The 14,571-nt window shown below is 44.4% G+C and overlaps 1 protein-coding gene across 1 annotated transcript in view; it reads right to left on the bottom strand.

Annotated features, from left to right (window-relative positions):
- LOC140727139 (cyclic nucleotide-gated channel beta-3-like) overlaps nt 1-14,571 on the bottom strand; it is a 110,561-nt gene that overhangs the window by 4,594 nt on the left and 91,396 nt on the right. The gene's annotated exons all lie outside the window — the stretch shown is intronic.

The following is a 14,571-nucleotide window of genomic DNA, read 5'->3' on the forward strand; positions in this document are numbered from 1 at the left end:
GTTTATTATCACTAGCATGTGTCATGAAATTTGTTAACTTAACAGTAGCTGTTCAATGCAATACATAATATAGATGAAAAAAATGGTAAATAAGTAAATCAATTACAGTGTACATATATTGAATAGATCTAAAATCATGCAAAAAATAATATATATTAAAGAAGTGAGGGTTCAATGTCCATTTAGGAATCTGATGTCAGAGGGGAAGAAGCTGTTCCTGAATCGCTGAGTGTGTGCCTTCAGGCTTCTGTACCTCCTACCTGATGGTAACAGTGAGAAAAGGGTATGCTCTGGGTGTTGGAGGTCCTTAATAATGGAAGCTGCCTTTCTGAGACACTGCGCCTTGAAGATGTCCTGAGTACTTTGTAGGCAAGTACCCAAGATGGAGCTGACTAGATTTATCACCATCCACAGCTTCTTTCAGTCCTGTGCAGTAGTGCCTCCCCTGCCCCCTCCCAAACCAGGCAGCGAGGTTGGAATGCTCTCCACGGTACATCTATAGAGTTTTTGAGTGTATTTGTTGATATACCAAATCTATTCAAACTTGTAATGAAGTATAGTCACTATCTTGCCTTCTTTATAACTGCATTAATATGTTGGGACTAGGTTAGGTCCTCAGAGATCTTGACAGCCAGGATCTTGAAACTGCTCACTCTCTCCACTTCTGATCCCTCTATGAGGATTGGTAGGTGTTCCTTCAACTTACCCTTCCTGAAGTCCACAATCAGGTCTTTCATCTTACTGACGTTGAGTGCCAGGTTGTTGCTGCGACACCACTCCACTAATTTGCATATCTCACTCCTGTACACCCTCTCGTCACCACCTGAGATTCTACCAACAATGGTTGTATCATCACTGAATATATAGATGGTATTTGAGTTATGCCTAGCCACCCAGTCATAGGTATAGAGAGTAGAGCAGTGGGCTAAACACACACCTCTGAGGTGTGCCAGTGTTGATCGTCAGTGAGGAGGGGATGTTATCACCAATCCACACAGAATGTGATCTTCCGGTTAGGAAGTCCAGGATACAATTGCAATTTGCTTCTACTTACTGAACTTAATAACCAGGTCTAGATTTAACCTTAATAATATGTCCAAATACACATTTGTTTCAGCCTGACAAAACTGAAACATTCATCTCTATATGCTCTTGAAACTTAGACAGTCCCAGGCACTCCAACAAAGCTAAAACTGAGTTATTCAATACTCTGCTGCCTCCGCATTTAACAACAACTTTATATTAATAAACTCGCATCTTTGTTTTCAAATATCTACATGATCATTTGTAATCTTCTTCAGACTTTAACTCTTTAAGATATCTGCAATCTTTTTCTTCTGGTCTCTCAGTCATGCCGATGTCTAATCACACTATCTTTGGTCTGTTTGTTCTTAACTCCCAAGGTATTATTGTGGCTCAATTTTGTTTGGGAATATTTTTGTGAAGAATCTGGGAAGTTCATACAATGTTAAATGTGGTGCAAAAATTCAAGCTGCTGTTAATGCCATAACACTTTCCTCAGAGCTACACAAAGATATCACGTGAACATAAATAATCATTGACAGAGGAGTTAGTTGCTTTGTGGATTATGTTACTCTGGTTACAATGCTTCTAAAAATTGTGCCTGATGTGCAGTTTAGCTCATTGACGCATTAAGAAATTTAATTCACAAACGTAAGTGAAACATGACAGCTTATATTAGATCCAACACACTTTAAACCACAACTTATTTCAGACAACACTAAAATATATACAAGATTGAAATCCACAAAATAGATTAATTGTTATTGTATATGCAATGCCATTTTCATTGTTTCAGAATTCTAGTTCTTAACTCAGGATTTACTGACTCATTATGTGGTAGGATTCTGAGAGCCAGGATCTATCTGCATTTGGAAAAGCAAGAAATAGTTAGGGATAGTTAGCTTGGCATTATTTGTGGGAAATCATACTTTACAAGCTTAACTGAGTTTTTTTGAAGAGGTGACCAAAAGGATTGAATAGGGCAGAGCAGTACAGCTTGTCCATGTGGAATTTAGAAAAGGATTTAACAAGGTCCCACGTAGTAAGCTGTTCTGAAAGGTGAGAATGCATGAGCTATCCAATAGGATACCAGATTGATTTGGTGGAAGGAATCAGAATCTTGTAGTGCAAGCTTGTAAGTCAGATTGGAAGCCCATGAACAGTGGTGTTGTGCAGGGATCAGTTCTAGATCTTCTGTTCTTTGTGTTATATATTAATGATTATATAACATGAACAAAGTGGATGAGCTTAGAGCGTGGATCAGTACTTGGAGATATGATGTTGTGGCCATTACAGAGACTTGGATGGCTCAGGGGCAGGAATGGTTACTTAGAGTGCCAGGCTTTAGATGTTTCAGAAAGGACAGGGAGAGAGGGAATTGAGGTGAAGGTGTGGCACTGCTGATCAGAGATAGTGTCATGGCTGCAGAAAAGATGGAAGTCATGGAGAGATTGTCTACGGAGTCTCTGTGGGTGGAAGCTAGAAATAGGAAGGGGTCAATAACTTTACTGGGTGATTTTTATAGACCACACAATAGTAGCAGGGACATCCAGGAGCAGATAGGGAGACAGATTCTGGAACCGGGTTGTCGTGATGGATTTTAATTTCCCCAATATTGATAGGCATCTCCTTAGAGCAAAGGATTTAGATGGGGTGGAGTTTGTTAGGTGTATTCAAGAAGGCTTCCTGACACAATATTTAGATAAGCCCACAAGAGGAGAGGCTGTACTTGATCTGGTATTGGGAAATGAACCTGGTCAGGTGTCAGATCTCAGTGAGTATATGGCGAAGTCCCACCAAACTGAGGATTCCTGACAGTGAGTGGTGGGAGGGGCCATCATATGCCATAGTCACACTTTTGAGATGGCTCTGGAAGTCCAGCCCCAACAGCACAGGTGCACACAGTCGAGGCATGACCAGGAACGCAAAGTTCCGATACTCTGTGTCCTGCACCACCAATGTCGCTACACAACCCACCCGGATGTCTGTGGAATGCGACCCAGAAGCCAAGGTGATCTTCTGACGTGCCGGCCGTGTCACGAGTCCACAGCGTTGCACTGTGGCCGGGTCAATAAAACTCTCAGTGCTGCCCATGTCAAACAGGCAGCTAGTCCTGTGCCCCTCCACCAGGATGTCCATCATCGACCTTGCGAGCTGGTGCGGAGCGCTTTGATCGAGGGTCACGGTAGCCAGCGTTGAACGGGGCGAGTCGGGGGCGGGGCCTGGTGATGCCGGCAAAGATGGCCGCTCACATCCGGGCATGCAAAATGGCGGCTCCCAGGTCGCACACGGGTAGGTAGGGGCGGGGCATGGTGACGCCGGCAAAGATGGTTGTCCACATCCGGGCATGCAAAATGGCAGCCCCCAGATCTCAGACACAGCGCTGCTCGACCCCGGGCGCGGTTTAGATTTACAGACCTTGGCGAAATGGCCCTTCTTCCCGCAGCTGGAACAAGTCGTTTTGCGAGCCGGGCAGCTGTTTCTGGAATGTTTCTGAAGCCCACAAAAGTAACAGAGTTTTATGCCTGGCGAATTCGAGGAGTTCGTGATACCGCGACTGGCAGCGGCGTTGGCGAATTCGCTCGGAACCGGGGAATCGCGCGGCTGGACCGCCTCGGCGTACAGCTGTGCAGCCTCCAACGTATCAGCCGTCTCTATCGCTGAGCGTAAGGTAAGATCAGCTTTTTCCAGCAGCCGCTGGCGCAAATACACTGACCTGACTCCAGTCACAAAAGCGTCTCGGACCAAGAGTTCCGCATGCTGTTCCGCTGTGAGCATTTGGCAGTCACAAGTCCGCATGAGTGCCTGTAGAGCTCAGAGAAATTCAGCAGTCGACTCCGTAGGCCGCTGTTTTCGTGTTGCCAAGCGATGCCGGGCATAAACTGCGTTCACCGGCCGCAGGTACTGTCTTTTGAGGGCGTCAAGCGCCCCCTCGTAGGTCGAGAGGTCCCTGATGAATGAATAAACTTTTGGGGTGACCCTCGAGAGGAGAAGTCTGAGCCTAACAGCTGAGTTGGTGGCACGAACCTCCTCCAAGTATGATTGGAAGCATACAAGCCAGTGTTCAAAGGCAAGAGCTGCTTCAGGGTCTTGGGGGTCCAAATCTAAGCGTTCTGGGTGTAAAACAGTTTCCATGTTTTAACTTCCAGTCAATAAAATTGATGCACCATCAATAACTCACGCTGAGACTTAGGAAATGAGATATCGGCTTTTATTGACTGGAAGAATAAACAACACTACATCCTGGGGAAAATGAGGGAGAGCAGCAGCCCACAGTCGCCTTTATACAGGGGTCTGTGGGAGGAGCCACAGGAGCAGTCAGCAGGGTCTGTGGGAGGAGCCACAGGAGCAGTCAGACAGGTATATCTAGTTCACCACACTCCTGGATAGGTAAATGGAGCTTAGAAAAATAGAGGGCTTTGGGTAACCCGAGGTAATTACTAAAGTAAGTACATGTTTGGCCCAGCATTGTGGGCCAAAGGGCCTGTATTGCGCTGCAGGTTTTCTATGTTTCTATTTGGGTGAGAATGTAGATGGCTTGATAACTAAGTTTGTGGATGACACCAACATAAATGGTGTGTGTGATAAAAAAAGTTGTTCAAAGATTAAGAAGATGGTTAAGATTACAAAAGGACCTAGATCAACTGGGGAAGTAGGCAAGGGAACAGCAGATGGAATTTAACTCAGCAAGTGTGAAGTGATATATTTTGGGAAGAAAATCCAGGGAGGGACTCGGCAAGTAGAACAGACGGACCTAACGGTACAAGTACATACTAAAAGTTGTAACACAGAGAGACAGGGTGGTGAAGGCAATATCTGGCATTCTGCCTTCATTGGATGAGCATTGAGCACAGGGTTTCAGATGTCATGTTACAGTTGTACAGAGTGTTGATGAGCCTGCGCCTGGAATATTGTGTTCATATACCCATCAAAAAACATAGAATCATTGAAACCCTGCAGCACAACACAGGCCCTTCAGCCTACAAAGCTGTGCCGAACATGTCCTCACCTTAGAAATTACCTAGGGTTACCCATAGCCCTCTATTTTTCAAAGCTCCATGTCCCTATTCAGGAGTCCCTTAAAAGACCCTATTGTAACCGCCTCCACCACTGTTGCTGGCAGCCCATTCCACGCACTCACCTCTCTCTGCGTAAAAAACTTACCCCGACACCTCCTCTGTACCTACTTCCAAGCATTTTAAAACTGTGCCCTCTCATGTTAGCCATTTCAGCCCTGAGATAAAGCCTCTGACTATCCACACAATCAATGCCTCTCGTTATCTTATACACCTCTTTCAGGTCACCTCTCAACTTCCGCTGCTCCAGGGAGAAAAGGCCGAGTTTACTCAACCTATTCCCATAAGGCATGCTTTCCAATCCAGGTAATATCTTTGTAAATCTCCTCTGTACCCTTTCAAGGATTTCCACATCCTTCTTGCAGTGAGGCAACCAGAACTGAGCACAATACTCCAAGTGGGGTCTGACCAGGGTCCTATATAGTTGGAACATTACCTTGGCTCCTAAACTCAATCCCACGACTGATGATGGCCAATGTACCATATGCCTTCTTAATCACAGAGTCAACCTGCGCAGCAGCTTTGAGTGTCCTATTGACTCAGACCCCAAGATCCCTCTGATCCTCCACACTGCCAAGAGTCTTACCATTAATACTATATTCTGCCGTCATATTTGACCTGCCAAAATGAACCCTTCAGACTTATCTGGGTTGAACTCCATCTGCCACTTCTCAGCCCAGTTTTGCATTCTATCAATGTCCCGCTGTAACCTCTGACAGCCCTCCACACTATCCATGATACCCCAACCTTTGTGTTATCAGCAAATTTATTAACCCATCCCTCAGCTTCCTCATCCAGGTCATTTATAAAAATCATGGAGTAGGGGACCCAGAACAGATCCCTGAGGCACACCACTGGTCACCGACCTCCATGCAGAATATGACCCATCTACAACCACTCTTTGCCTTCTGTGGGCAAGCCAGTTCTGGATCTACAAAGCAATGTCCACTTGGATCCCATGCCTCCTTACTTTCTCAATAAGCCTTGCATGGGGTACCTTATCAAATGCCTTGCTAAAATTCATATACACTACATCTACTGTTCTACTTCATCAACATGTTTAGTCACATCCTCAAAAAATTCAATCAGGCTCGTAAGGCATGATTCGCCATTGACAAGGCCATGCTGACTGTTCCTAATCATGTTATGCCTCTCCAAATGTTCATAAATCCTGCCTCTCAGGATCTTCTCCATCAACTTACTAACCACTGAAGTAAGACTCGCTGGTCTATAATTTCCTAGGCTATCTCTACTCACTTTCTTGAATAAGGAAGCAACATCTGCAACCCTCCAATCCTCTGGAACCTCTCTCATCCCCATTGATGATGCAAAGATCATCGCCAGAGGCTCAGCAGTCTCCTCCCTCACCTCCCACAGTATCCTGGGGTACATCTCATCCAGTCGCAGTGACTTATCCAAGATGATGCCGTCCAAAAGCTCCAGCACATCCTCTTTCTTAATGCTCAAGCTTTTCATTTGGCTGTAAGTTATCCCTACAATCACCAAGATCCTTTTCTATAGTGAATACTGAAGCAAAGTATTGATTAAGTACCTCTGCTATCTCCTCCAGTTCCATACACACTTTTCCACTGTCACACTGGATTGGCCCTCTTCTCTCATGTCTTATCCTCTTGCTCTATATTCTTAAGCTCATTCCTGCTAGCTTTATAATCTTCTAGATCGCTATCATTACCTAGTTTTTTGAACCTTTCGTAAGCTTTTCTTTTCTTCTAGACTAGATTTACAACAGCCTTTGTACACCACAGTTCCTGTACCCTACCATATTTTCCCTGTCTCTTTGGAATGTTCCTATGCAAACTCCACGCAACTATCCTACGAAGATTTACCACATTTCTTCCATACATTTCCCTGAGAACGTGTGTTCCCAATTTATGATTCCAAGTTCCTGCCTGATAGCCTCATATTTCCCCTTACTCCAATTAAACACTTTCCTAACTTGTTTGTTCCTATCCCTCTCCAATGCAATGGTAAAGCAGATAGAATTGTGATCACTATCTCCAAAATGTACCCCCACTGAGAGATCTGACACCTGACCAGGTTCATTTCGCAATACCAGATGAAGTGGAGCCTCTCCTCTTGTAGGCTTATCTACATATTGTGTCAAGATGCCTTCCTGAACACACCTAACAAACTGCACCCCATCTAAACCCCTCGCCCTAGAGAGATGTCAATCAATATTTGGGAAATTAAAATCTCCCACCACAACAACTATTTTAATATTACACCTTTCCAGAATCTGTCTCCCTATCTGCTCCTCGATGTCCCTATTACTATTGAGTGGTCTATAAAAAACAGCTGGTAGAGTTATTGATCCCTTCCTGTTTCTAACTTCCACCCACAGAGACTCAGTAGACAATCCCTCCATGACTTCCTCCTTTTCTGCAGCTGTGACACTATCTCTGATCAACAGTGCCACGCCCCCACCTCTTTTGCTTCCCTCCCTGTCCTTTCTGAACCATCTAAAGCCTAGCACTTGAAGTAACCATTCCTGCCCCTGAAACATCCAAGTCTCTGTAATGGCCACAGCATCATAGCTCCAAGTACTGATCCACACTCTTAGCTCATCCACTTTGTTCATAATACTCCTTGCATTAAAATAGACACATCTCAAAACCATCAGTCTGAGCACATCTCTTCTCTATCACCTGCCTACCTTCCCTCTTGCACTGTCTCCAAGCTTTCTCTATTTGTGAACCAACCACATCTTCCTCTGCCTCTTCAGTTTGGTTTCTAACTTCCAGCAATTCTAATTTAAACTCTCCCCAATAGCCTTAGCAAACCTCACTGTCAGGATATTTGTCCCCCTGGGATGCAGGTGGAACACATCCTTTTTTTACAGGTCACTTCTGCCCCTAAGGACGTCCCAGTGATCCAGAAATCTGAATCCCTGTCCCCTGCTCCAATCCCTCAGCCACGCATTTATCCTCCGCCTCATTCTATTCCTATACTCACTGTCACGTGGCACAGGCAGTAATCCTGAGATTACTACCTTTGTGGTCCTGCTTCTCAACTTCCTTCCTAGCTCCCTGTAGTCTTTTTTCAGGACCTCCTCCCTTTTCCTACCTATGTCATTGGTACCAATATGTACCACATTCTGGCTGTTCTCCTTCCTACTTCAAGATGTCGTGGACACGATCAGAAACATCCTGGACCCTGGCACCTGGGAGGCAAACTACTATCCGAGTTCCTTCCCTGCATCCACAGAGTTGCCTGTCTGACCCCCTAACTTTTGAATCTCCTATCACTGCTGCCATCCTCTTCCTTTCCCTACCCTTCCGAGCCACAGGGCCAGACTCTGTGCCAGAGGCACGGCCACTGTTGCTTCCCCCAGGTAGGTTGTCCCCCCCAACAGTACTCAAACAGGAGTACTTATTGTTAAGGGGGACAGCCACAGGGGTACTTCTCTAGTATCTGACTCTTGCCTTTCCCTCTCCTGACTGTTACCCACTTATCTGTCTCCCGAGGCCCTGATGTGACTACCTGTCTATAGCTCCTCTCTATCACCTCCTCACTCACCCTGACCAGATGGAGGTCATTGAGTTGCATCTCCAGTTCTGAAATGCGGTACCTAAGGAGCTGCAGCTCGATGTATCTGGTGCAGATGTTGCCTTCCGGAAGGCTGGGAGTCTCCCGGACATCCCACATCTGATGCCCAGCACAGAACACCGGCCTCACACACATACTTCCTGTCTGTATTCTACTAAGGCACCCTACCTTGCCTCGACCCATTATCGCTGAAGCCCTTCCACTCTGTCTCCCTCTACTCCATTGCCCACTCTTCCGATGCCTGCTCATTAAAGTTCTATAAATCTCAACCACTTCCCCTGGTAACTCATTCAATATACTCAGTGAAAAAGTTTCCCTTAGTTTCTGTTTATTGAGCATAATGTACTGGCACATTGAAATACTAGTTAACTTTCTGTTATCATTACAACTAATATTGCAAAAGGGAATAAAAACTTAATAGATCTCAATGCTTTTAAGTTGTCTGTCATCATTTCTAACAAACTTATTAAAGATGAAGGCAGATGGGAATAATAAAAATAACAGGAAATCCCTGAAAAATCTTAAGTGCATGTGAATTACATTCATGATACCAGATTTGGATATCTTCCAAGGAATACTATGGGCATTGTTTACTGCTGTTAGCAAACTTTTCATATCTTCCAATAGTAATTTCAAAAGTACTAATATTGCAGATGATTTCAAATATGTTAATTATTGGCTTTCATCTGCATTTACTCACTAGGGTATCTGACACTAAAGTAAATTTTAATAGTCTTAATTTGTTCTATAACAAGTAATTTTTTTTTCATCAGATAATTGATTAGAGAGAGCACATTCTGAAGATTATTTGAATTTTTATCTCCAAGAATGTTTGTGCTGAATGCAAATGATGAGACCATAAGACCATAGGACATAGGAGCAGAATTAGGCCATATGGCCCATCATGGCTGATCCTTTTTTCTATCTCCTACTCAACCCCAGTTTCCGTCCTTCTCCCCATAACCTTTGATGTCATGTCCAATCAATCTCTTCCTTAAATACACCCAACGACTAGGCCTCCACAGTTGCATGTGGCAACTAATTCCACAAATTCACCTTCCTTTGGCTAAAGAAATTTCTCTGTACCTCTTGTGTTGAAAGGACACCCCTCTATCCTGAGACTGTGCCCTCTTTCCTAGACTCTCCCACCATGGGAAACATCCTTTCCACATCTACTCTGTCTAGGCCTTTCAATATTCAAACAGTTTCAATGAGATCCCCCTTCATCCTTCTGAATGCCAGCAACTACAGAGCCATCAAATGCACCTTGTATGATAACCCTTTCATTTCTGGAATCATCCTTGTGCATCTTCTCTGGGCCCTCTCCAAAGCCAGCGCATCTTTTCTAAGATGAGGTGCCTAAAACTGTCCACAATACTCAAGCTGAGTCCTCACCAGCGCCTTATCAAGCCATCACATCCTTGCTCTTGTATTCTAGACTTCTTGAAATGAATGCTAACATGGCACTTGCCTTCCTCACCACCAACTCAACCTACAAGTTAACCTTCAGGGTGTTCTGCACAAGGACTTTTGCATCCTACCTGTTTCCTTAACACTACTTGCTCCTCCACCAATCTTTGTATCAACCACATTGACAACAAAGCCATCTATTCCATCATCTAAATCATTGATGTACAGCATAAAAGGAAATGGTCCCAACACTGACCCCTGTGGAACACTACTAGTCACTGGCAGCCAACCGGAAAAGGATCCTTTTATTTCCACTCACTACCTCCCACCAATCAGACAATGCTCTAACCATGTTAGTAACTTTCCTGTAATACCATGGACTCTTAATGTGGTAAGCAGCCTCATGTGTGGCACCTTGTCAAAGACCTTCTGAAAGTCCAAATATACAACATCCACTGCATCCCCTTTATCTGTCCTACTTGTAATCTTCTCAAAGAATTCCAACAGGTTCATCAGGCAGGATTTTCCCTGAAAGAAACGATGCTGACTTTGTATTATCTTGTCCTGTGCCACCAGGTACTCCATCACCTCATCCTTAGCAATTGACTCTAACATCTTCCCAACCACTGAAGTCAGGTTAACTGGTCTATAATTTTCTTTCTGCTGCCTTTTTCCTTTCTTAAAGAGTGGAGTGACATTTGCAACTTTCCAGTCCTCTGGCACCATGCCAGAGTCCAATAATTTTTGAAAGATCATTTCTAATGCCACCACAATCTCTAAGGCCCCCTCTTTCAGAACCCCAGGGTGCAGTTCCTCTAGTCTGGGTGATTTATGTACCTTTAGGGCTTTTAGCTTTTTGAGCACCTTCTGTCTTTTAACAGTAACTGCACCTACTTCACTTCCTTCACCCACTACAACATCTAGCACACTGCTAGTGTCTTCCACAGTGAAGACTGATGCAAAATACTCATTTAGTTCATCAGCCATCTCCTTGTCTCCTGCCTCATTTTTTAGTGGTGCTTTATCCACTGTCATTTCTCTTTTATTTTTAACAGACTTCAAAAAAATGTTGCTATCCACTTTGATATTATTTGCTAGCTTGCTTTAATATTTCATCTTTTCCCTTCTAATGGTTTTTTTATTTGCACTCTGTAGGTTTTTTAAAAATTCCCAGTCCTCTATCTTCCCACTAATTTTTGCTTTATTGTATGCCCTCTCTTTTGCTATTACATTAGCTTTGACTTCACTTGCCAGCCATGGTTGTACTAGTTTACCATTTGGAGTAGTTCTTCATTCTTGGAATATGTATCTCCTGTACCTTCCTCATTTTCCCCAGAAACTCACGCTGTTGACATCCTTGTCAGCAGCTGCTTCCAATTTACTTTGACCAACTCTTCTCTCATACCACTGTCATTTCCTTACTCCACTGAAATACTGCTACATCTGACTTCACTTTCTCCCTATCAAATTTCAAGTCCAATACAATCACATTGTGATCACCGGTTCCTAAGGATTCTTTTACCTTAAGCTCCCTAATGCCATCAGGTTCATTACGTAACACCCAATCCAGTATAGCTGATTCCCCTGTAGACTCAATGACAAACTGCTCTAAAAAGCCATCTCTTAGGCATTCTACAAACTTACTCTCTTGAGATCCATTGCCAACCTGATTTTCCCAATCGACCTGCATGTTAAAATCTCCAATGACTACCATAACATTGTCCTTTTGACTCGCTTTTCTATTTCCTGTTGTAACCTGTGGTCAACCTCCCAGCCTCTGTTGGGAGGCCTGTATATAACTGCCATCAACATCCTTTTACTCTTGCAGTTTCTTAACTCAACCCACAAGGATTCAACATCTTCCGATCCTATGTCACATCTTTCAACAGATTTGATGCCATTCTTTACCAGTTGAGCCACACCACCCCCTCTGCCTACCTTCCTATCCCTCCAATATAATGTGTAACCTTGGACATTCAGCTCCCTACTACAACCATCCTTCAGCCACAACATCATACCTGGCAATATTGCAGCAAGATCATCCACCTTATTTCTTATACCACACACATTTAGTTACAACACCTTGAGAACCATATTTGCTCTCCTTTCTGATTCTGCATCCTTAATGATTTGATACTCAGCCTGTTGGCTGCAGCTAAGTCCCATCACCTGCCTGCCCTTCCTGAAAACCTGACTGCATGCTATCTTTACTTTTTTACCTTCTGTTCTATCCTGAGTCCCTTCACTCTGATTCCCAACCCCCTGCCAAGGTAGTTTAAACCTTTTCCAACAGCTGTAACAAACCTTCCCTCAAGAATATTGGTCCCCCTTGGGTTCAGGTGCAACCCGTCACTTTTGAATAGATCATACCTTGTCCAAAAGAGATCCCAATGGTCCATGAAGCTGAAGTGCAAACCCCCTGCACCTGCTTCTCAGCCAAACATTTATTTGCCTAATCATCCTTGCGTGTGACACAGGCAGCAATCCAGAAATTAATACCCAGGAGGTCCTGCTTCTCAGCTTTCTACCTAGCTCTTTAAATTCTCTTTTCAGGACCTCATTGCTTTTCCTTCCTATGTCATTGGTACCAATATGTACCAAGACAGCTGACTGCTCTCCCTCCCTCTCCAAAATGTTGTGGACACAACCTGAGACATCCCTGCCCCTGGCACCTGGGAGGCAACATCTGGTGTCTTGTTCATATCCACAGAATCTCCTGTCTGTTCCCCTCACTACTGAGCCCCCTATCACTACCGCTCCCCTTTTCTCTCTCTTTCCCTTCTGCACCACCAACCAATGGTCAGTGCCTGTAACCTGATTGCTGTGGCATTCTCCCAGGAGGTCATCCCCCACAAAAATATCCAAAGCAGATACTTGATTTTGAGGGAAATGGCCACAGGGGCACTCTGCTCTAACTGCCTATTACCATTTCTCCTGACTGTCACCCAGATACTCATCTCCTGCAACTTTGGGATGACTATTTCTCTGTAACTTTGATCAATTATATCCTTGCTCTCCCGTACAAGCTGAAGGTCATCCAGCTGCTGCTCCAGATCCCTAACACGGTCTTCAAGGAGCTGCAGCCGGATGCACTTCACGCAGATGTTGTTCCTCGGGAGACTCTAAGTCTCCCAAGACTCCAACATCCAGCACGAAGAGCACACCACAGCCATTGAAGTGGTACAGTAAGAGGAAAAAAACCAAAAAGGAAACCTTAACAGACGCTTTACACAGAGCCGATGCTTCTTCCGTGCCAAAGCCTGTCTCTTCTATTCTTGCCACTGGCCTACTTCGACAATGGCTGCTCCACTTATCCCTTCTGTAATTTTATTTTGTTCATGGAGCTCTGTTGACGCCGGTGATAGGCCATGTACAATGGACAATTGCTCTTGAACCTCCCTTTTTAAATAACCGCCACTGACCTGCGAGAAATCCCCCTTGTTAAAGCTTTGCTGATGCCGCTGATCAGCCACGTACAATGGACAAACGCTCTCGAAGCTCCCTTTTAAAATAACCACCGCTGATCTGCGAGAAATCCGTCTTGGTAAAAAGGGGAGGAGGTGGAGCTTAGGAGGGTTAATGGCACCTAACAGCGACTCCTTTGCTTGCGTCTTTGGAAACAGTTCTATTTCCATCTTTAATGTCTCTATTTTTCCCTTCAGGGTTCTTTTGAAGACCCTGACTTGGAGTTACACGCTGACTTCGGTTCTTTGCAGCAATGGGCCCCGCTCTTGGGATTTCACAACTGACCATTGTTGTTTGGCACGCGAAATGCTCGGCCTAAAATTCCGGCCCAGATTCGGAAGCCTAGGATCTCAGGGCTCTGGAGACAAACAGATCGAGGTTTGGTATCATGACAGGAGATCCATGTGTCATCGGGGGAATTGGAATACCTGTGGTTGTGTGCCCAGATTTTTGGGTACAGAGCTCGGAAAAAGCAAAGTGTCGGACTTTTAACATCGTAAACCAGCGAGTTGTTTGTTATGTCTCCCCACTCGCTGTGAAAATGGAGACATCTCTTTCTCCCTTATTAGGGAGAGAGAGAACCTGTGGTATGTCGAATACCTAGTGAAACGCAAAGCCTTTGGGGTAACTGCAAGTCTGTGTCTTTGCTGTTGCTTTGCTTTGGGAATCTAACATTTAACTGTCATTCATTCTTTGGGGCACTCCTCCATTTTCGTTGATGTTTGCGAAGAAAAGGCATTTCAGGATGTATATTGTATACATTTCTCTGACATTAAATTGTACCTTTGTACCTTTGAACCTTTGGTAGAGCTCTGTTGACGCCAGTGATAGGCCACGTACAATGGACAGTTGCTCTTGAAGCTCCCTTTCTAAATAACCGCCGCCGACCTGCGAGAAATCTCTCTTGGTAGAACTCTTTTGACGTCGCTGATAGGCCACATGAGGTTAAAATATTGAGGCAGAATATCTGTACAAAAGCCAGCTTCGTTCTGTTCTGATTTCAACCTATTAACTTTAAATGACTAACAGT

The sequence above is a fragment of the Hemitrygon akajei genome, chromosome 1 (genome assembly GCF_048418815.1).
Source record: "Hemitrygon akajei chromosome 1, sHemAka1.3, whole genome shotgun sequence".
Lineage (NCBI taxonomy): Eukaryota > Metazoa > Chordata > Chondrichthyes > Myliobatiformes > Dasyatidae > Hemitrygon > Hemitrygon akajei.